The 23,998-nt window shown below is 41.0% G+C and overlaps 1 protein-coding gene across 2 annotated transcripts in view; it reads right to left on the bottom strand.

Annotated features, from left to right (window-relative positions):
- Window positions 1–23,998, bottom strand: part of TMEM135 (transmembrane protein 135) — a 354,542-nt gene that overhangs the window by 329,680 nt on the left and 864 nt on the right. For both annotated transcript variants that reach the window (XM_054524881.2, XM_054524880.2), the window contains exon 2: window positions 22,409–22,453. The gene's annotated coding sequence lies outside the window, so the exon portion shown is untranslated. The remainder of the gene's footprint in view (window positions 1–22,408; window positions 22,454–23,998) is intronic.

Genomic DNA, 23,998 nt, shown 5'->3' with positions numbered 1-23,998 from the left:
TTTAAAAATCTAGTGTGAAGTAGATAAGGTGTATTCTTCAGGGTGGTCAAAAAGATAGCTAACATTCATTGAGCACTTACTCTGAGCTAATACTAAGTACTTTATGGATGTTGTCTCACTGAGGAAACAAAGCTTAGATAAGTTACATAGATTGCCCAGAGTCACATGGTAAGGTAGCACTCAGGCCTTGATGAGAAGCCACGTCTATCTGACTCGGGTGCCTAGGCATGTAACCACTATATACCACTGCCTCTCATCTGAGAGAATGAAGGGAGATAAGATATCAAATGGACCTAGAAGAAAGCTTGATATATTGTAGACACTCAATTAAAGTTAGTTTCCTTTCTTCCCCTTTCGTGACTTTTCTGTTCACATTATGAAGGTTTATGAGCAAGAAATCCATGTGTATCCTTGAAGAGTCCTGTTGCCTCTATCTTTGCAGCTAATATTTAAAAGAATAAAATCACTCTTTAATCAGTGCTGCTATAATAGCAATGGTTCAGAGAAGGGCAGTGAAAATAATTTGTGGTATGCATGGCAGAAGAGCATGCCATGTAAAGAGAAATTCCAAACTTTAGGATCATTTCATTTGGAAATGAAAGCTCACAGAGGCATGATGTTTACTGCATAATAAGCTGATGACAGGCATAGGAAAGGCTAATCAAAACCTGGCATTGATTTTCCCCCCCAAAATGCAAGAACCAGACTGTTGAACGCATTGTATAATAGCCCTGTCACCTTCCACTCTGGAACACTATCAAAGTGAGTTTTACCCTCCCTTCCTACTGACTATGTGCCAAACCACACCTCCAGTCCCAATTAGTACACAAGACACTCCACTCCACACGTACTATTCAGAATCTGGAGATGTCCTGCTGGAAGATGTGTTGGGGCCATGCAATCCAGCCCCTTAATGTTGTAGATGAAACTAAAGGCAAGTGAGGTGAAATGAGTTGTCCAATTTGTACGGTGAGCCCATAACATATCTAGATTCAGCCTTGGCCTTGGGAGTCAGATGAACTGGATTAAGGTCCTTGCTAGCTAACGGACCTTTCTGAAATTCAGTATACCCATTTTTAATATGGTTGGAGGGTCAAATAATGATTACAAAAATACTTGGTGAATGTTAAGTGTATTGTAGCCTAATTTCCAGTTGAGCACTTTTTCCTCTAAGTCATTCTGCTCCTTGGAATAGTCTGATGTAGGAAAAGAGCACAATGCTGGATTGCTGGGGAAAAAAAATTGGAAGATGTAGCACCCCCTCCTCCCTTTACTTCCCTTCACCAACAATAAAGTACAAACTTCAAAAGAAACAAACTTGAAAATGGTGACTGCTGGGCTCAAAAACCTTTCCCGGAGTGGAACCCTGTGGTCAGATATTGGCCAGGGCAATCCTTGAACAACTTGGTTGCCATCCAAGTCTGTTTTCAGTGGGGAATAAAGTTCATGTTTTGGAGGCAGTATCCTTGACTTTTTTATCCTGTTATTCAAATATTTCCTAATAATCTTCGGCATTTATACACTCAAGAGACCTTGAAGGAAAAGGATACAGGGCTCCAGTCTTTTTTCCTTCCTTTTGCTAATGAATAGATGTTTTCTTTCTGAATTGACTGCCCCTATCACCCTATTTTTTTCATGCTCACATAACCCTACAAGAAAGAGGTCAAATAGCAAATGGGAAATTATAAGTTATCAAGTTTGGGTTTAGATTTAACATCATGAGGTCCTTTTCAACATGAAAAAACTAAGTAGAGAGGGATTGAAATGTTAGCACATATATACATACTATGTAGTTGGAATAAGTGTGGGTGTTTCTGGTGCCACCTATTGGTCATACTGTAAAACTAAACTATATGCAGTATTGTTGGTTATGAAAATGCATATAAAATGGAACATATGCTGTAACATTCAAAGTTATATATTTCAGCAGGCTGGCTGAATGTTGAAATAGGGTAAAGTTACTTGAATATTATCTTCACTTACAGCAACTTCGAACCACAGGACTATTTTGCTGTGTGATTTTCACTTTGGCTTACTCACCAATTAAATGCATAGAAAGGAATATATAATGAGGCATAGTCTCTGGGAACTCTGAGATTAATTAACCAATACTCAGATTCAAATGACTATCGTGTCTTATGATTAAGAAGTGCTGTTGGTGCCCTGTCCAGATCCACTTTACGAGCCAGTGTACCCAGGCAGTTATCCCCAGCTGCACGGAGAGTTGGCTAATACAACTCACAGCTTCCACTTTCTCTGGAGAATTGCCCTTGGCCATGAGGAAGAGACCTTGAGCTAATGGGAGCCACCTTGACCAGGAGGCTACATGCACATGTACACATAGACTTGACCTCTGCAGCCGGTGGCCCATGACTAACTGCCATGGGGAGTACAAAAGGCCAGCCGCACCCCCTCAACTTTAAAGTGAGTTTAACTCTGTGGTACAATTTGTGATTCAGTGCTCCTCATGAGATCAGGGTGAAGCAAGACGTCAGTAGAAGCCAAATTCTTGCTTAACACCTTTCTCTGTCCTGTCCTGTTTCTCTCACTCCCCTTCTTTTTTTTTTATTATACTTTAAGTTCTAGGGTACATGTGCACAATATGCAGGTTTGTTACATATGTATACATGTGCCATGTTGGCTGCACCCATTAATTCATCATTTACATTAGGTATATCTCCTAATGCTATCCCTCCCCCCTCCCCCCACCCCATGACAGGCCTCAATGTGTGATGTTCCCCACCCTGTGTCCAAGTATTCTCATTGTTCAATTCCCACCTATGTCTCACTCTGCTTCTTAAAAACACTCAGTAAATCACTTGAGCACAAATCCCCATCTCAGGGTTGGTTTCTAAGGAACATGACCTAAGACAAGAACTAACCCATGAAAAAATGTATCTTTGTAATGATGAAAGCCACGTGAAATGATGAAAGTAGCCGACCCCTTTGGGTTTTATTGTGGTTTTCCCAACATGCTTGGGAGGTAAACACTAAATAAAGCAATTCTTCTCCATAGACAGCAAGGCCCAGGCTGAAGGACAGTAGCAGTGATACTGCACTGTGGGGTGATGATATAAAATATATCCTTGAATGGCACTCTGCCTGAGTTTTCTGAGAAATGCATTTAGTTTCAAAATAGTACATCCATGCCGGCATTAGACCTAGCACTCCCAGGGGCAATGAAAAATAACCTGGAATTGGAAGACCCAAGGCTTTGCACATTTCTGCATCTGGAAGAGCCAGGCCTTCTGGCTTGTGCCAGAGGAGAACCTCAGGGAAAGAGAAAAATTCTGCCAGGAGACAACTTTGGAAATCTCACAAGAATTGTTGGTTGATTTAATTGGGTTTTGGTTGTAGAAGTTCCAGCTGGTTCCCCAGAAGCAGCAGTGCCAAATAAGAAGCTGGGAGCTTTGGGTCTAGTCAGGTCTAGGGTTGAATCCTGCTTCTCCAACTTACTAACTCAGTTTCCCCATCTACACAATGGGGATCATATATTTAATTCCAAAACTTGGGGAGGAGGTTTTGAAATAATATAAATTCAGTACCTGGTATATATATGAGTTAGTGAATAAAGGGCAGCTATCACTAGAGCTATAGCATTCACTGACCAGTCTAGCCTCTCTCACTAATAAAGGTAATATTTTGACTTATTTATTTAATTTATTTTGAACTCAGGAATGAAAATAATGCTGTTTGTTTAGGGCTTTATTGGGCACCCCAAAGAGCTCATTTTGTTTATCTTATTAATCCTCAAATGCTCCTTCCTCAGTGAAAACCAGCAGAAGGGTTTCATAAGGACATCATGTACAGTTGTACAGATTGTACAGTGCACAAAAATATCCTGATTTGGGCAAGTGGGGCTAAAATCTAGCCTTACTTCCCTTACCAAGCTGTGAACCCCACAGAGGGAATGGCTTTACTAAATTCTCACAGAAAATGGGCTAGAAGCAACCCTTTATTTAGGGTACAGGTTCCTGTTGTGAGCAGAGGAGACCATGAGAAACTCCTAAAGAAAACATCTAAGCATCATGGTCTCTAGACTCAATTTCCACCTACATTCTCTATTCTCTCAGGCAGACTCTAACAAAGATATTTTAGTTCATGGCAATCAGCAGGCAGGGGCCTTCTCAATATAAGTGGCCTAGCTCAGATGTTCCTGTATTAGTAATACCCAAAGTAAAGTCTGAAAAATTACTGACACCATCACCTGAGATACTTGAAGGAAAATGCAATTTCCTGTACCATGCACCTGACCTTCTAGATTCTAGAGTCTCTAGAGGTTAAATTAGGGAACAACTGTCTGATATAATCATTTTTTTACAGGCTTGCTGAGCAGGAAAAAAAGGTTCCTTGGTTAAGGATTCCCTTCATTCACAAAGTCTACATGGGCATCTTAGTGAAGAGTTGAAAGTTCCTTAGAAAGGCTCTTCTGGGGAGAAGCCAAGAGATACAACAGCCATAGGCTTCCTTTCTCTTGATAAACTCCCTCCACTCCACCTTTCCTCCCCTTATATATACACAAACCTATCTCTTACAGGGATCCTTTTCCCCCCTCTCTTTACTATTTCTGGCCTATAGTATATAGAAGGACATACCCTCCAGCAGGCAGAAGCAGCTAGGTCATGGCTAACTATCCTTGAAATTCTAGTTTACCTTTCAGAATCATATTTAGCATTTTTCTATTGCTTTTCCCAGAGCCCTGAGGTAACCCAAGCCCTTCCAAGCATCCTAAGTCTGTCCTTGGTGGCAATCCTAACAGTCATGGAATTTCCACATGATGGCTCAATTATAGGGCACCTGGTTAAGTTAAAATGGTGCCTTTAACACAGCATAGGCCTTAGGTAATAGCATAATAGCAGTTTACATGTAAGCACATCCTTGTCAATATAAGGTTTGCCAATCAAAGAACCAAATTGACTGTCCTATAACAACAACTCTACTATGAGGTATACATCTACAGTTGTGTCAAGATAACTTTGCCCAGCTCCTAGGTAATTACTTCCAAGTGAGCATCAATGTTATTGAGAATCAAATCCATTAAAAGATGTAGTCTAAGAAACATACAACACCTGTGCTAGAAATAGAGACAAACTTAACATGGTTTCTACTTTTAAGAAACAGTCTAGTAGAAAAATGTCTATGGAATCTCTCTATGACAAACAGAAGACTATATCACTTAACGGATTATTATTATGAAGAAGTGTGGCTTGGGCTATAATTTAGATGCTCGGAAGAGAACTAATATTTATGGACCACCATTAAATTTTCACAACAGTCCTACTAGTTTGATTTCTGGATCTATTGTTATGCCTTCAGATGGAAGAAATAGGAGACCAACTAAAAGTAGCTAAAATAAGAATTAAAAAGTATTTCATTTAACCATGTATCTAAACATACGAGTTTATTAGGTTGATTAATTCAGTACCTCAACCACCTCTGCAAGAACCATGTTCTTTCCATTTTCCTGTTCTCTCGTTGTGTTAGGGTTCTCCGGAGAAACAGAACAAATAGTGTATGTGTGTGTGTTTATTATGAGGAAATGGCTCACATGACTACGGAATCTGCTTAGTCCCAAGCTCGGCAGGGTAAGCTAGAAAGCTGAAAACTCAGGAGAGCTGATGGCATAGTTATAGTCTGAGTCTGATGGCCTAAGAACCAGGAGAGCCAATAGTGTAGTTCCAGTCTGCAGGCCAGCAGGCATGAGACCCAGGAAGAACAGATGTTTAAGTTCCAGCCCAAAGGCAGGAAAAAAAACCTGATATCTCAGATTGACGGCAGTCAGGGAGGAGGAATTCTCTTTTATTCTGGGGAGGGTCAGCCTTTTTGTTCTATTCATGCCTTTAACTGATTGAGTCATTGGGGAAGGCAATCTGCCTTACTCAGTCTATTGATTTAAATGTTAAACTCATCCAAATACACTGTCACAGAAACATCCAAAATAATGTTCAACCAAATATCTGAGTACTCTTTATCCCAGTCAAGTTGACATAAAATTAACAATCATAGTCATCTTCATCGTTTGGCCTATACCTCTTCTGGCAGCAAGATAGCAGCAACACTTCCAGCCATCACTTCTTCACACAACATCCAAAAGCTGGAGTAAAAGGAGGAGGTTGGTCTTTCTGCCACACCCTTTCTAGAAGTTAGGGAAAATGTCCCAAAAGGTGGGCCCTCTAAATTCACCACCCCCATATCTATTTCAATCTCATTGGCTAGAATTATGTCATATACAATTCTTACACCAGCCACTCACAAATTTTTATTATCTCCATTTTAGAGATATGAACACTGAGGCTCATAAACATTGAGTTGACCCATACCACACAACTAATACAATGTTTAGTTAGAATTGCTAACAACATCTCTCTGGCTCTAATTTGCTAGCTGTAGCTATTGATAGATCTGATTTGGCCCTGTATTGTAACCTTGGACCAATGCTTTGATCCCTACAAATTTTCTTTTCTGATAAATAGACAAAACAATAGTTCTTACCTTTTAGAGTATCACATTAACTTAGTATATGTAAAGCACTTTAGCTATTATCTGCTGCCCTACCATAGGATAAAGAATGACACAATGTGTAATTCTCGGGTGTGCTATTCACCAAGAAGATAAGACAAATTATGCCCCTAGAGCTTCACCCTAGAGCATCACCTTGACTAAAGGTTGTAAGATGACTTAACTTTACAATGAGAGTGGAAAATTATTTAACTTAAGTACTACTATAACATAGATAAGTTTGAACTCAATGCCATAAGAAACACGTGAAATAAAGCTAACAGAGGCCCACCCTAGTGCCAGGCTGGGTCCTGCAGCCTCAGGTGCAAGGCTGATAACCACAAACCCATACTCCAAGCCATCTTCCATAGCCCAGACTCTAGCGGACTCAGGATTCAGGTCTGCACCTGCAGACCCAGATACCAGGCCCACCCATGAAGACCTGAGCTACAGGTTTGCCCAAGTAGACCTTCAGGCCACCCTGCAAACCCAGGCACCAGGCTGGCCACTGTGGACCCAGACACTAGGACCATCCATTCACAGACCCAGGAACCAGGTCAGCTACTTGAGGACTCCAACAGCAAGCCCATCCATAAATCCCACCAGTTAGCCCACCCAGTATCTCTGGATAGGCTAACTAGTGAAGGTCGTTCCCTGTTGAAGCCAGTTTGCAAAGGTGGGAAAAAGTACTACCTCTTCAAATGCACAGACACCAACACAAGACCACCAGGATCACCACCAAAGGAACAAAATAAAGCACAAGTAATCAACCCTAAAGAAATGGATATCTATGAACTGCCTAACAAACAATTATAAATAATTGTCTTAAATAAATTCACTGAGTGACAAGAGAACACAGATAAACATCTAAACAAACAAAAATCACAGAAACAACACACGAACAAAATGAGAAATTCAACAAATAGAAATCATTTTTTAAAATTCTGGAATTGAAGAATACAATGACCAAACTGAAAAATTCCATTGAGATCTTCAACAGCAGACTCAGTCAATCAAAAGAAAGAATCAGTGGTCTCAAAGACAGGTCATTTGAAATTACCCAGCAAGAAAACAACAACAACAAAATGACAAAAGAGAGTGGAGAAAGCCTATGGGATTTATGGGACAACATCAAGTGAACCAATACTCACATTATAGGGTATTCAAAAGGGGGAAAGAAAGAGAAAGGGGCAAAAAGCTTATTTAAAGAAAGAAATAATAGAACCCCCCGCCACCCTGCCCCAGTCTGGAGAAGGAAATGAACATTCAGACACATGAAGCCCCCCAAAAAACACAAAAAACAGATCTTCACCAAGACATTATATTATTATTATTATTATTTTTTTTTTTTTGAGATGAAATCTTGCTCTGTTGCCCAGGCTAAAGTGCAGTGGCATGATCTCGGCTCACTGTAACCTCCGCCTCCCAGCTCAAGCGATTCTCCTGCCTCAGCCTCCTGAGTAGTGGGGATTACAGGTGACTGCCACTGCGCCTGACTAATTTTTATACTTTTAGTAGAGACAGCGTTTCATAATCTTGGCCAGGCTGGTCTCGAACTCCTGACCTTGTGATCCACCTGCCTCAGCCTCCTAAAGTGCTGGGATTACAGGTGTGAGCCACCGTGCCCGGCCTCACCAAGATATTATAATCAAATTCTCAAACATCAATGACAAACAAGTTCTTTTCTTTTTTTTTTTTTTTTTTTTGAGACAGAGTCTCGCTTTGTCACCCAAGCTGGAGTGCAGTGGCACGATCTCGGCTCACTGCAACCTCTGCCTCCTGGGTTCTGGCAATTCTCCTACCTCAGCCTCCCGAGGAGCTAGGGCCACAGGTGCCCACCACCACATCCAGCTAATTTCTGTAAAGATTTTTTAAAGTAGTAAATCTCTTTAATAAATGGTGCTGGGAAAACTGGATATCCACATGCAGAAAATGAAATTAGACCTTATCTTAAACTACATACAAAAACGAACTCAAAATGAATTGCAGACTTAAATGTGGTTGGGCATGGTGGCTCATGCCTGTAATCTCGGTACTTTAGGAGGCCAGGCAGGAGGATTGTTTGAAGCCTGGAGTTCAAGACCAGCCTAGGCTACATCATGAGACCCTCCCTCCCTACCCCATCTGCACAAAAAAGAAAAAGAAAAAAAAAAGACTTAAATCTAAGACTTGAACTACTAGAACAAAAGATATAGAGAAAATCTTCTTGACATTGATCTTGGCAATGAATTTTTTATTTTTATTTTTTGAGACAGAGTCTCGCTCTGTCACCCAGGCTGGAGTGCAATGGCGCGATCTCAGCTCACTGCAACCTCCACCTCCTGGGTTCAAGTGATTCTCCTGCCTCAGCCTCCTGAGTAGCTGGGATTACAGGTGCTTGCCACCACACCCGGCTAGTATTTTTAATAGAGACGGGGTTTTGCCCTATTGACCAGGCTGGTTTCGAACTCCTGACCTCAGGTGATCCACCCATCTCGGCTTCCCAAGGTTCTGGGATTACAGGCATGAGCCACTGCGCCCAGCTGAATTTTTTTTTAAATTACCCTAAAAGCACAGGCAACAAAAGCAAAAATAAACTAATGGGATGGCATCAAACTAAAAATTTCTGCACAGCGAAGGAAATAATCAACAAAATGAAAAGGTAAGTTATATAATGGGATAAAAATATTTGTAAATGATATATCTGATAAGGGGTTAATATCCAAAATACACAAGAAACTCAAACAACTCAATAGCAAGAAAACAACCCAATTTTAAAAATGGGCAACACACCTAAATGGACATTTCTCAAAAGACATACAAACGGCCAACAGGTATATGAAAAGGTGCTCAACATCACTAATCATCAGACAAACGCAAATCAAAACCACAATGAGATATTACCTCACATCTGTTAGAACGGCCGTCATCAAAAAGACAAAATATAACAAGTGTTGGTAAGGATGTGGAGACAAGGGAACCCTTGTCCACTGATGGTGGGAATGTAAACTGGTATAGCTATTATGCAAAATAATAACCAAAGAAAGGAAATCAGTATATCCTCAAAAAATTAAAAATAGAACTATAATATGCTACAATAATGCCCCATCTGGGTATATATCCAAAGGAAAAGGAATCAGTATCTCTGATATCTCTACCCCCTTCTTCACTGCAACGCTATTCACAGCAGCCAATGTACGGAATCAAACTACCATCAGTGACAGATGAAAGGATAAAGAAAATTTCACACACACATACACACACACACACACATACACACAGGAATATTATTCAGTCTTATAAAAAAAGAAAATTCTATCATTAGTGACAACATATATGAATCTGGAGGACATTATGCTAAGTGAAATAAGCCAGACACAAAAGGACAAATACTGCATAATCTCACCTATACGTAGCATCTAAAAAACTCAAACTCATAGAAACAGAGTAGAGTGGTGGTTGCCAGGGACTGAGGGATTGGGGAAATGGAAGGATGCTGGTCAAAGGGTACAAAGTTTCAGTTATGCAGAATGAATAAGTTTTGCAGATCTAATGTATAGCATGATGATTATAGTTAATAATAACGTATTGTATACTTGAAATTTGCTAAGAGATTTGATCTTCAATGTTCTCACCACAGACCTACACAAAAGGTAACTATGTGAGGTGTGATGGAAATGTACATTAGGTTTATTGTGGTAATCACTTCACAGTATATACATGTATCAAAACATCATATCGTATACCATAAATATATACAATTTTTATTTGTCAAAAACACCTCAATAAAGCTGGAGGGAAAAGAAATCTAACAGTATTTTCCAAGCCCAGTGGTAAGGACCTTCATATAGTTATGTCTTTAATTTTCACGAAGACCCTTGGATGATAAAGAAATTTTGTTTTTGCTTTTGTTTTTCCTGGAGGAGGTTACTATGGTGGGGAATTCCTCTAAGAAGGAAATATAATTTCTTCATTTCCTTGCTGGAAATTATTATCAATTGGTCAACATCCTTTCCTGGGGGCTCATTATATCCCTTGTGTTCTAAGTGCCAAGGCTTCAGTGTAATGTATTAATAGTAAATACTGAACTGGGAAGTCAGAAGGCCTGGGGTCTAGCCATACTCTGCATCTAGCTAGCAATAGCAACATGAACAGTCAATTAACATTTCCGTTTCTCTTGCGATCTCCATTTATCTTCAACATAGGGCGATGAGGTAGACCTTTTGGTCTCTAAGTTATCTTCCACTTCTGACATTCTCTGAGCCACACAGCCTCTACCACTCTGGTCTCATGTGGATGCTATAATTCAGACCTCATTAGCTTGTCCCTCAAGGAAGGCTTAAACAGAATCACAGGGGCAGAAATGAGAAAGTCATTCAACACAATGCCTTCCTGAACACAAATGTTTTGAAAAGGAGGAAGGAGAAATGGAATCGCAGAGGGAGAGGAGTGATTGGCCACTCTGAAGGACAGGCAGCCAGGGAATGTTTATTCATTCTTAGTGAGCAAATGACAATGTGAGGCAGTAATATAGAGAACAAGAAAGGGCTGGATTATACAGAGCAATCTATGACCTGGGTCCTGGTATATGCAGTCTGAAGTCTCAGGTCTGATTGACAGGTTTGTTGCTATTTACCCCATAACCTGGTTTCCACAGAAATCCTAGTTTCTGGAGAAGGTAGGTGGAGGAAAGATAGAGTTAGATATGGTGGGAAGGGTCCTGGTAACAGAGTAAGGGACCTCTAGTTTTAACCCTGTATTAGATAAGTCATTTCCATTCACTGGGTCTCAACTGCTTTATCTGTTAAGTGGTGTTCAGCAGCAGATGATCTGGAAGATTCCTTCTAGGTCTCTGATAGTCTAATGGATACTATCAACTGCTACTGTTTCTTTACATTGGTGTGAAAATTGTTTTCTTTTTTTTTGAGAGAGTCTCACTCTGTTGCCCAGGCTGGAGTGCAGTGGTGTGATCTTGGCTCACTGCAATCTCCACTTCCCAGATTCAAGCGATTCTCCTGCCTCAATCTACCGAGTAGCTAGAATTACAGGTGCGTGCCACCACACCCAGCTAATTTTTGTATTTTTTAGTAAAGAGGGGGTTTTGCCACATTGGCCAGGCTGGTCTTGAACTCCTGAAGGGCTACTGAAGGAAAATCAGATCAAAACGTAAGCATGTGGAAATTTTCAGGATGTAATAAATGAGTGATTTTTAACATCTATCCTATTTTGGGGAGGCATTTCAGTTACCTTAGCAATGCATACTATAAAAACTCAATCAATAGTTGTTAACTGATTAAACTTACTATAATGACTAGGCAAGGAACTAGCTGATTATCAAATTTCCTTGCAATGCTAATATCCTCTAATAAATTTTACAGAGAAAACCTATGGAGGCAATGAAGCTGTCTAAGGTAGCATGCATAATGATTAAAAGCACAGACTGTAGAGTCAGACAGACCTGTGTTGGATATCAACTCGGCCATTTACTGCGGGACCGCAGGCAAGTTTCTTAATCTATCAGATACTCTGTTTCCTCATCTGCAAAATGGGGAGACTAACAGCAGGTACTGTATAGATTTATTCATTTAAGAAATATTGCATGAACCCGGGAGGCGGAGCTTGCAGTGGGCCGAGATCGTGCCACTGTACTCCAACCTGGGCGACAGAGCAAGCCTCTGTTTCAAAAAAAAAAAAAAAAGAAAAGAAAGAAATATTCACTGAGGTGGGGGTTGCTTCCAAGATGGCAGGTTAGGAAGACCTCCAGTCTACAGCTCCCAACAAGATCGATGCAAAAGACAGGTGATTTCTGCATTTCCAACGGAGGTACCTGGTTCATCACATTGGGACTGGCTGGACAGTGGGTGAGCCGAAGTAGGGTGGGGCGTCACCTCACTCAGGAAGCGCAAGGGATCAGGGGATTTCCCTTTCCTAACCAAGGGAAGCCATGGGTAACTGTACCTGGAGGAATGGTACACTCCTGCCCAAATACTATGCTTTTCCCATGGTCTTCGCAACTGGCAGACCAGGAAATTCCCTCCTGTGCCTGGCTTGGTGGGTCCCATGCCCACAAGTCTTGCTCGCTGCTAGTGCTGCCATCTGAGATCGACCTGGGATGCTGGAGCTTGGTGGGGGGAGGGGCGACCGCCATTGATGAAACTTGAGTAGGCGGTTCTATGCTCACAGTGTAAACAAAGCAGCAGGGAAGCTCGAACTGGGCAGAGCCCTGCAGCTCAGCAAGGCCTACTGCCTCTCTAGATTTCACCTCTGGAGGCAGGGCATATCTGAACAAATGGCAGCAGATAGCTTCTAGAGACTTAAACGTCCCTGCCTGACAGCTCTGAAGAGAGCAGCGGTTCTCCCAGCACAGTGTTCGAGCTCCAATAATGGAAAGACTGCCTCCCTCAAGTGGGTCCCTGACCCCCGTGTAGCCTGACAGGGAGATACCTCACAGTAGGGGCTGACAGACACCTCATACAGGTGGGTGCCCCTCTGGGATGAAGCTTCCAGAGGAAGGAACATGTTGGCAGCAATATTTGCTGTTCTGCAGCCTCGTCTGGTGATACCCAGGCAAACAGGGTCTGGAGTGGACCTCCAGCAAACTCGAACAGACCTGAAGCTGAGGGGCCTGTTAGAAGGAAAACTAATAAACAGAAAGGAATAGCATCAACATCAACCAAAATGACATCCACACCAAAACCCCATCCATAGGTCACCAACATCAAAGACCAAAGGTAGGTAAAACCACAAAGATGGGGAGAAAACAGAGCAGAAAAGCTGAAAATTACAAAAACCAGAACGCCTCTTCTACTCCAAAGGAATATAACTCCTTGCCAGCAAGGGAACAAAACTGGACGGAGAATGAGTTTGACAAGTTGACAGAAGTAGGCTTCAGAAGGTCGGTAATAACAAACTTCTCTGAGCTAAAGGAGCATGTTCTAACCCATCGCAAGGAAGCTAAAAACCTTGAAAAAAGGTTAGACGAATGGTTAACTCGAATATCCAGTGAAGAGAAGAGCTTAAATGACCTGATGGAGCTGAAAACCACAGTATGAGAACTTCATGAAGCATACACAAGCTTCAATAGCTGATTCGATCAAGCAGAGGAAAGGATATCAGTGATTGAAGATCAAATTAATGAAATAAAGCAAGAAGACAAGATTAGAGAAAAAAGAGTGAAAAGAAATGAACAAAGCCTCCAAGAAATATGGGACTATGTGAAAAGACCAAATCTACATTTGACTGCTGTACCTGAAAGTGACGAAAAGAATGGAATCAAGTTTGAAAACACTCTTCAGGATACAACCTAGCAAGACAGGCCAATATTCAAATTCAAGAAATACAGAGAACACCACAAAGTTACTCCTCAAGAAGAGCAACCCCAAGACACATAATTGTCAGATTCACCAAGATTGAAATGAAGGAAAAAATGTTAAGGGCAGCCAGAGAGAAAGGTCAGGTTACCCATAAAGGGAAGCCCATCAGACTAACAGTAGATCTCTCAGCAGAAACCCTACAAGCCAGAAGAGAGTGGGGGCCAATATTCAACATTCTTAAAGGAAAGAATTTTCAACCCAGAATTTCATATCCAGCCAAACTAAGCTTCGTAAGTGAAGAAGAAATAAAATCCTTTACAGACAAGCAAATGCTGAGAGATTTTGTCACCACCAGGCCTGCCTCACAAGAGATCCTGAAGGAAGCACTAAACATGGAAAGGAACAACCGATACCAGCCGCTGCAAAATCATGCCAAAATGTAAAGACCATCGAGACTAGCAAGAGACTGCATCAACTAACGAGCAAAATAACCAGCTAACATCATAATGACAGGATCAAATTCACACATAACAATATTAACCTTAAATGTAAATGGGCTAAATGCCCCAATTACAAGACACAGACTGGCAAATTGGATAAGGAGTCAAGACCCATCAGTGTGCTGTATTCAGGGGACCCATCTCATGGGCAAAGACACACATTGGCTCAAAATAAATGGATGGAGGAAGATCTACCAGGCAAATGGAAAGCAAAAAAATGCAGGGGTTGCAAACCTGGTCTCTGATAAAACAGACTTTAAACCAACAAAGATCAAAAGAAAAAAAGAAGGCCATTACATAATGTAAAGGGATCACTTAAACAAGAAGAGCTAACTATCCTAAATATATATGGACCCAATATAGGAGCTCCCAGATTCATAAAGCAAGTTCTTAGAGACCTAAAAAGAGACTTAGACTCCCACACAATAATAATGGGAGACTTTAACACCCCACTGTCAACATCAGACAGATCAACGAGACAGAAAATTAACAAGGATATCCAGAACTTGAACTCAGCTCTGGACCAAGTGGACCTAATAGACATCTACAGAACTCTTCACCCCAAATCAACAGAATATACATTCTTCTCAGCACCACATCACACTTATTCCAAAATTGACTATATAATTGGAAGTAAAACACTCTTCAGCGAATGTAAAAGAACAGAAATCACAACAAACTGTCTCTCAGACCACAGTGCAATCAAATTAGAACTCAGGATTAAGAAACTCACTCAAAACCGCACGACTACATGGAAACTGAACAACCTGCTCCTGAATAACTACTGGGTAAATAACGAAATGAAGGCAGAAATAAAGATGTTCTTTGAAACCAATGATAACAAAGACACAATGTACCAGAATCTCTGGGACACATTTAAAGCAGTGTGTAGAGGGAAATTTATAGCACTAACTGTTTACAAGAGAAAGCAGGAAAGATCTAAAATCAACACCCTAACATCACAATTTAAAGAACAAGAGAAGCAAGAGCAAACAAATTCAAAAGCTAGCAGAAGGCAAGAAATAACTAAGATCAGAGCAGAACTGAAGGAGATAGAGACACAAAAAACCCTTCAAAAAAATCAATGAATCCAGGAGCTGGTTTTTTGAAAAGATCAACAAAATAGACCACTAGCTAGCCTAATAAAGAAGAAAAGAGAGCAGAATCAAATAGACGCAATAAAAAATGATAAAGGGGATATCACCACTGATCTCACAGAAATACAAACTACCATTAGAGAATACTATCAACACCTCTATGCAAATAAACTAGAAAATCTAGAAGAAATGGATAAATTCCTGGAAACACACACCCTCCCAAGACTAAACCAGGAAGAAGTTGAATCTCTGAATAGACCAGTAACAGGTTCTGAAATTGAAGCAATAATTAATAGCCTACCAACCAAAAAAAGTCCAGGAACAGACAGATACACAGCTGAATTCTACCAGAGGTACAAAGAGGAGCTAGTACCATTCCTTCTGAAACTATTCCAATCAATAGAAAAAGAGGGAATCCTCCCTAACTCATTTTATGTGGCCAGCATCATCCTGATACCAAAGCCTGGCAGAGACACAACAAAAAAAGAAAATTTTAGACCGATATCCCTGATGAACATTGTTGTGAAAACCCTCAATAAAATACTGGCAAACCGAATCCAGCAGCACATCAAAAAGCTTATCCACCACGATCAAGTGGGCTTCATCCCTGGGATGCAAGGCTGGTTCAACATATGCAAATCAATAAATGTAATCCATCACATAAACAGAACCAGTGACAAAAACCACATGATTATCTCAATAGATGCAGAAAAGGCCTTTGACGAAATTCAACAGCCTTTCATGCTAAAAGCCCTCAATAAACTAAGTGTTGATGGAATGTATCTCAAAATAATAAGAGCTATTTATGACAAACCCACAGCCAATATCATACTGAATGGGCAAAAACTAGAAGCATTCCCTTTGAAAACCGGCACAAGACAAGGATGCCTTCTCTCACCACTCCTATTCAACATGGTATTGGAACTTCTGGTCAGGGCAATCAGGCAAGAGAAAGAAATACAGGATATTCATTTAGGAAAACAGGAAGTCAAATTGTCTCTGTTTGCAGATGACATGATTGTATATTTAGAAAACCCCACTGTCTCAGCCCAAAATCTCCTTAAGCTGACAAGCAACTTCGGCAAAGTCTCAGGATACAAAATCAATGTGCAAAAATCACAAGCATTCCTATACACCAAGAACAGACAAACAGAGAGCCAAATCATGAGTGAACTCCCATACACAATTACTACGAAGAGAAAAAAATACCTAGGAATCCAACTTACAAGGGATATGAAGGACCTCTTCAGGGAGAACTACTAAAACCACTGCTCAACGAAATAAAAAAGGACACAAACAAATGGAAGAATATTCCATGCTCATGGATAGGAAGAATCAATATCGTGAAAATGGCCATACTGCCCAAGGTAATTTGTAGATTCAATGCCATCACCATCAAGCTACCACTGACATTCTTCATAGAATTGGAAAAAACTACTTTAAATTTCATATGGAACCAAAAAAGAGCCCACATAACCAAGACAATCCTAAGCAAAAAGAACTAAGCTGGAGGCATCACGCTACCTAACTTCAAACTATACTACAAGGCTACAGTAACCAACACAGCATGGTACTGGTACCAAAACACACATATAGACAAATGGAACAGAACAGAGCCCTTAGAAATGGCACCACACATCTACAACCATCTGGTCTTTGACAAACCTGACAAAAAAAAGCAATGGGGAAAGCATTCCCTATTTAATAAATGGTGCTGGGAAAACTGGCTAGCCATATGCAGAAAGCTGAAACTGGATACCTTCCTTACACCGTATACAAAAATTAACTCAAGATGGATTAAAGACTTAAATGTTAAGACCTAAAACCATAAAATCCCTAGAAGAAAACCTAGGCAATACCATTTAGGATATAGGCATGGGCAAAGACTTCATGACTAAAACACCAAAAGTAATGGCAACAAAAGCCAAAATACACAATGGGATCTAATTAAACTACAGAGCTTCTGCACAGCAAAAGAAACTATCATCAGAGTGAACAGGCAACCTACAGAATAGGAGAAAATTTTCACAATCTATCCATCTGACAAAGGGCTAATATCCAGAATCTACAAAGAACTTAAACAAATTTACAAGAAAAAACAAACAACCCCATCAAAAAGTGGGCAAAGGATATGAACAGACACTTCTCAAAAGAAGACATTTATGCAGTCAACAGACATATGAAAAAATACTCATCATCAGTGGTCATCAGAGAAATGCAAATCAAAACCACAATTAGACACCATCTCACACCAGTTAGAATGGGGATCATTAAAAAGTCAGGAAACAACAGATGCTGGAGACAATGTGGAAAAATAGGAACACTTTTACACTGTTGGTTGGAGTGTAAATTAGTTCAGCCATTGTGGAAGACAGTGTGGCGATTCCTCAAGGATCTAGAACTAGAAATACCATTTGACCCAGCAATCCCATTACTGGATATATACCCAAAGGATTATAAATCATTCTACCATAAAGATACCTGCACATGTATGTTTACTGCAGCACTAGTCCTTTAAAAAAAGGAAAGCTAGGTGTGAAGTTTGGGAAATCAGGGGTAAAGTGGAACCCACAGGGACAAACTAGATCCCATGTCTGTCTTTAACCACCTCTAAGCTTGATAATGCAGGTGACCTGCAGAAGGTGGAGTCCTTAGCAACACAACTACTCAAGCACCTGGCCCAGGACTCCGAAAAAATAAAGGAGAAGATCATCAGGAGGTGGAAGAACTGCAGGCCCGGGTGCTACCCCATGCCAATAGGTGAGCCAGCAGATCAGTAACAATGCACATGAGCCACCATGGTGCCTGGTACCCAGCACTGACTTTCAGAGCATAAAAATGCTGCTTCACATCTACCTCCTCAATCTTGCGTTAATTTTTCTTGTAGTTTACTCTAATCTAGAACCATGTAGGAAGGAGATTCTGGGAAAGTTCGTTTCAGCTTAGCTAGATTAACATAATATGAAAGTAGTAGAGTCTACTCCTTGTCAGCCTGGGATGCATACAAACTTCTTTTAACCACACTTAACTTCCAAATAAAGAGCAAAATAATGCTTTCCCTTCACAATACACAATTGTCCCTCATGCAACTAAAAATATGCTATCCTTCTCCCTGAGAAAGACTACAAAGTCCCTTTATTCATCTTTGGGTGGTAATCATTCTTCTCCTAGCTGAGTCACTCTCTCCTTTGATATCTTGTTATTTAATTCTGTCCTGGTTATTTGTTGCTAAACAACAAACCAATCTAAACCTACAGGAATAAAACAATGACCATCACGGATTTTATGTGTTACGAATTTGGAAAAGGCACAGCAAGGATGTTGGGATGACTCCAACAGTAGAGGTTAGGAATAGCGGGAGCCAGAGAATCCACTTTCAAGATGGCTTCTTTCCTCACATTTTGGGCACCTGGCTTGGGATGGCTGAAGGACAGGCTCATCTGGGACTAATGAAGAACCTGCATGTAGCCTCTCCTTGCAGTCTTAGAGTAGCTGAACAATTTACAAGGCCGCTCAGAGTTCCAAAGTGAGTTTTCCAGCAAACAAAGTAGAAATTGCATGACCTTCATGATGTAGCTTTGGAAGTCATGTAGTAGCACTTAACAGCATACTCTGTCGGGTGAAGAAGTTACAAACCCTCCCTGATTCAAGGCGAGAGAACATAAATTCCGTGCTGTAACAGGAGAAGCATGAAAGAATTTGAGGCCATGTTTTAAAACCGCCATCTGGGACTTTATCTCATCTAGTTCATGCTTATACAAAATATGTGGTAGCTAGTTCACCCTTTGGTCATTATTTAGCATCAATTTCATTCATATTCATTTCTCATCTCCATTAATTAATAAGAGTGCTGTCTATGAGAATATTATTAAAAGTGCCTTCCTTTCCATGCTTCCCAAAGTCTCTTGGAAAATTACCCATCCTTCAAAGCTAAGCTTACATTCTAATTTTTCTACAAACTTACCAATTACACGTAATCCCTTGACTTAAAATGCCTTGGCTTCAGACCCCGGCTTTTACCAACTGTCTCATGGCATATATGATTCCTAATGGCTTCAGCTGGCAATAATGAGATGAGTGGTCGACTAACTATAGTAGTAAACAGTGATTTAAAAAATGTCTTAGGCTCCATCCTGGCTAACACAGTGAAACCCCGTCTCCACTAAAAATATAACAAAGTAGCCAGGCATGGTGGTGGGTGCCTGTAGTCCCAGCTACTTGGGAGGCTGAGGCAGGAGAATGGTGTGAACCTGGGAGGCAGAGGTTGCAGTGAGCCAAGATTGCACCACTGCACTCCAGCCTGGGTGACAGAGCAAGACTCTGTCTCAGAGGAAGAAAAAAAAAAAAAAGTCTTAGGCTGATTCATGAAATAGAGAAACACATTTGCTTCTGAATTGAAAAACAATTTCTGTCAAGGTATTTTTTTTTAGGCCAGACGCAGTGGCTCATGCCTATAATCCCAGCACTTGGGAAGCCAAGGTGGGTGGATCACTTTGAGCTCAAGGTTTTAAGACCAGCCTGGGCAATATGGCGATACTTGTCTCTACAAAAAAATATAAAAATTAGCACAGCATGTTGGCTCACACCTGTGGTCCCAGCTACTCAGGAGGCTGAGGCTGGAGGCTCGCTTGAGCCCTAAAAGCAGAGGTTGTGAGCCATGATCACACCACTGCACTCCAGCATGGTCGACAGAGTGAGACCCTATCTCAAAGAAAAAAAAAGATATTTGTCTACTGTAAAAGATTTAAGAATGGACACAGTCAAATAAAAAGGAAGATAAATAATTGGCAAAACAACTGACTTGAGAAGAAAGCTGAAAGTGTGAACCATGCCTGACTTGGAGGAGTGGTTTATAATCTTGACTTAACCATCATTCTGGAACCACTTAGGTAGTGTTTTGGCGGTTGCCTATACCTGGCTCATAATGCAGGCTTTCTTTTTCTGAATAATCAGATCACTTACAGCCAGAACCATTCATTTATGTATTAAACAAATAACTACTAAGTACCTTCTATGGCTCAGGTAATATTGTTCTATGTTGTTTAAGAGCACAGTAGTGAAAAAGACACAGCCTCTGACTTCAGAGGAGAGTGAAAGAGACAAAAACAAAACAACCCAATAACTTTATAATACAGAATCTTATGTACAACAACAAGGGGAGACTGGAAATAAGAGAGCTCAACCAAAATGTTTTTTATGATTAACATAAAAAACTTGTTTTGCCCTTGGTCTCATGTCTTAATCTCCCCCAATGTGACTGTAAGCTCCTTGAAGGCAGAAACCACCTTTAACATGTCTGCATACTCCCTAGTACCCAGCTCAGTAACATGTCCACAATAACCCATCACTAAACATTTGTTAATAGCTTGACTGATCAATTTCACTGAAATGAAATGAGGCTATGGAGGTAAAAGTGTGTTTGCATTATTTTTTGCCTTCCATGGAGGTTTTTGGTTGTTCATCTTTGCATTAACTCATCACCACCAATAAATAAGGATGTCTGATGTACCATTTAATGCTTGCTAAATTTACAGGTAGGAGGAAAAATTTTGAGCTTCTATTCCTTGACATGCAAGAGCTCTGGGATGACAATTCTCTGCTAGCTAGTGGTGCAATGGACTAAGAAGGGAGTTTGGCTCTGCCACTTAATAGGTGTTACTTAATCTCTTGCGAACTTTGATTCCTCAGCTCGAAGTAAGATCAGTGTTCCCTTCCACCTTACTCAGTAGGCGCACTTTTGTTCTATAACTAGTTTGGGTGCAGGGGGAGATGTAACACCCTATTTACAAACGGATGGAATGTGGCATGACATCTTCCTTTGCTTCTGTTGTTCCACAGTAAATTCCCAATACTTATGGGGTTTTAGTCCCAGTGAATTATTTCCCTCAAAAACCAGGCAGGATAATAATGAGCCACTTTCTTGCATTTTCCATCAAGACAGCTCTTTGTGAGTTCTAAATGTTCTATCTAGATTCAAAGAAGCTGGTTTCTTCATGAGTGGTTGGAATAAGACTTTTCTTGGAAGCTACTGAATATGGATTAGTTGGATTGTTTTATAGGAAATAAAAAGCAGGCTCTAGGGTAACTACTTCAGCACTTAATTGGGTTAGCAAAGAGCTGCAAATGAGAGATTTTCCCGTAGGAGGGAAAGGATGTTTATAGCTTCCACCCCCTTAGGTGATGCATTTTAACCTAAACGTTACTCTTCCAATGCAGCCTTTAATTTAGTAAGCATTACAAGAATCTATTAGAGCAGAAAACGTCAGGTTGAAAAATTAACACATCACCAGAGTTAATAAGAACCCAGCCTCCTATTAGATACAAATGGAGAGCCCTCCAACTGCCCAACAGACTGTTGAAGTCATGTTTGTTGCAGCTCCAAAGTAGTTGAATCTTTACTGCTCAGAGGCTGGACCAAGGAAACTGCCCAGGCACTTAAGCCAGAGTTAGCAGGGGCCCATGGCTTGCACTTTATTCAGGTTTCCCTATCTTTTCCTCTCAGAAATGCTGTGCATGTCACAGGGTGGATATCCCTCTGCCTGGGACTCCCTTGGGAAGTGTTTTCTGTAACAAAGACAAACATGCCATGCCTGTCACCAGGGGCAGATTGTGGACTGTGTAAACCACTCCAGGAGAGGGAGGCTGAGGGGCTCCAGGCCATTCAGATTTAGCTCTAAGTTATGGTCTTTGTTGTCTTTACACATTCAGACTGAAATGTGATTCCCCTAGCTTTCTTTTTTGGAAAATACCGGTGATGAGTTCCACGACTAGAAAGAAAAGCTGTTGACAGAAAAGGCTTCTGATAGGGAAGGGGCTTCTTCATGTGTTCTCAAAGGAGACAATTGCTTCAAGCAAGCTGAGGCAGGATGCCAGGTCTAGGAATAAGAGGTCCAGATCACAAAATGGTCATCTTTAACTATGGATTAGGCTGGGCGTGAAGCAATTTCCTCTGCAAGAGTAGTACCATGCACACAGAATTTAGGGCCAGGCAGACATGCATGAGTTCTTCTCCACGACTTACTGTGTAATCTTGGGCAAACTGCTTGGCCTCTCAGAGCATCAGTTTCTGCAAGTTGTGAGAAATAAATAAAATTAAGGACGTAAGGCATGTAACACAGTGTCTGAAAGTAAAGAGTTCTATATGAGTGGTTTGTTATTGATTTGAAAACAGTATTCCTTCACCCAGCACAAATGATGTTCCTTGTGTGCCAGGCCCTGTATGAGGGACAGGTCCTCCTCCTTGACCTCAGGGAGTTCACTGTTTAATAAGCCATGTAAGCATATCTTCAGCACAAAGCACACCCCACCACCACCACTCTTCCCTAGAAGAAGGGCCAATTGCATACTAACTACACTTTGTTGAGTAGCTACGAGTCTTGCAGGTCATCCCCCTTTGAGTAGCCCTCCAGACTCAGCCACTTCTACCTTCAATTCACCCATTAATTCTCTATCTGCGCACTTAGCAAACTAAGTTATTGGTGTTTGTTAATCCTTTGTCTCCTCCTGTGAGATCCTAAAGGATGAGGATTATCTATTCATTTGATCTATTCATCTGATTATGTATTCACCTCTGTAACCCAAATGATTAATAGATCATTTGAGCTCTACATTTGATCGTTTATTCATCTCTGTAGGCCAAGGGTTTCATGCATTACTCAGCACAGGCACACAGAGATTCAATCCTATTGCTGAGTACATTGATTGCCAGGTGGGAATTTTTTCTGGGAAAATAGCTCTGCCTTCCATCTTTGAAGAGCCTCTTCTGGGCCCTGGTTTGGTTGGTCTTGTCATTTTCTATTACTTTGGTTCTAGCCTCAGTTTCCTAATCTCTATAAGGAGCTAACGGAACCTCCTTCATTGGGAGTTTATGATGAAGACTGGAGACAATGCAGCTTCTCCGTGTCCAACACAGTTCTAGGCACAGAGCCAAATACCAAAAAAAAGTTGATTCCATTTTTGCCCTCAGTCAAGTCTCGTTGCCAATATAAGAAGACTAAAAATACAAGACAGAATATGAGTGTCACATGAGTGGCACAGACATTCTTCCAACTTGCACCTAGCCTCTGCCATATGCCACTGTATTGGCTGAAATGGGAGGATAAAAACATACATAAAACAGTGCCAAGAAAACAGTGGCAAGTGTTGGACAAAAAGATCTCAGGAAGAGGGTGAAAAGCCTTTTACCCAGATCCTCAGTCCGGGGCTGCTGGAGCTGTCTTTGGCACCAGGCTGGAAAGCAGGAGGCTGTCCCATAATTGATCTCCCCTAGCTGTTTTGGAAACACACACACACACACACACACACACACACACACACACACACCAATCACCAAGTTCTTCAGCATTTATTATGTGTCAGACACTGCTAAATGATTTACAGGTATTATCTCACTGAACTCTTAGAACAACTGTGTGAGGTGAATATGAACTTCCCTACTTTACAGCCGGCCACTTTGAGGCTCAGAGAGGCACCATAGCTTCAACACAGTCAAGCAACAAGTAAACGGTGGAGGAATCCACCTGCTGGGAGTTTACTGGCCGACTGGAAAGCAGAGAGAGGGTGGACCAGCACAAAGCCGCAGGGGGCTGGTACTGAGACAGGAAAGTTGGGT

The sequence above is a fragment of the Pongo abelii genome, chromosome 9, assembly GCF_028885655.2.
Source record: "Pongo abelii isolate AG06213 chromosome 9, NHGRI_mPonAbe1-v2.0_pri, whole genome shotgun sequence".
Lineage (NCBI taxonomy): Eukaryota > Metazoa > Chordata > Mammalia > Primates > Hominidae > Pongo > Pongo abelii.
Note: the sequence above shows the minus strand (reverse complement) of the source record. Positions and strands in the feature narration are given on the sequence as shown.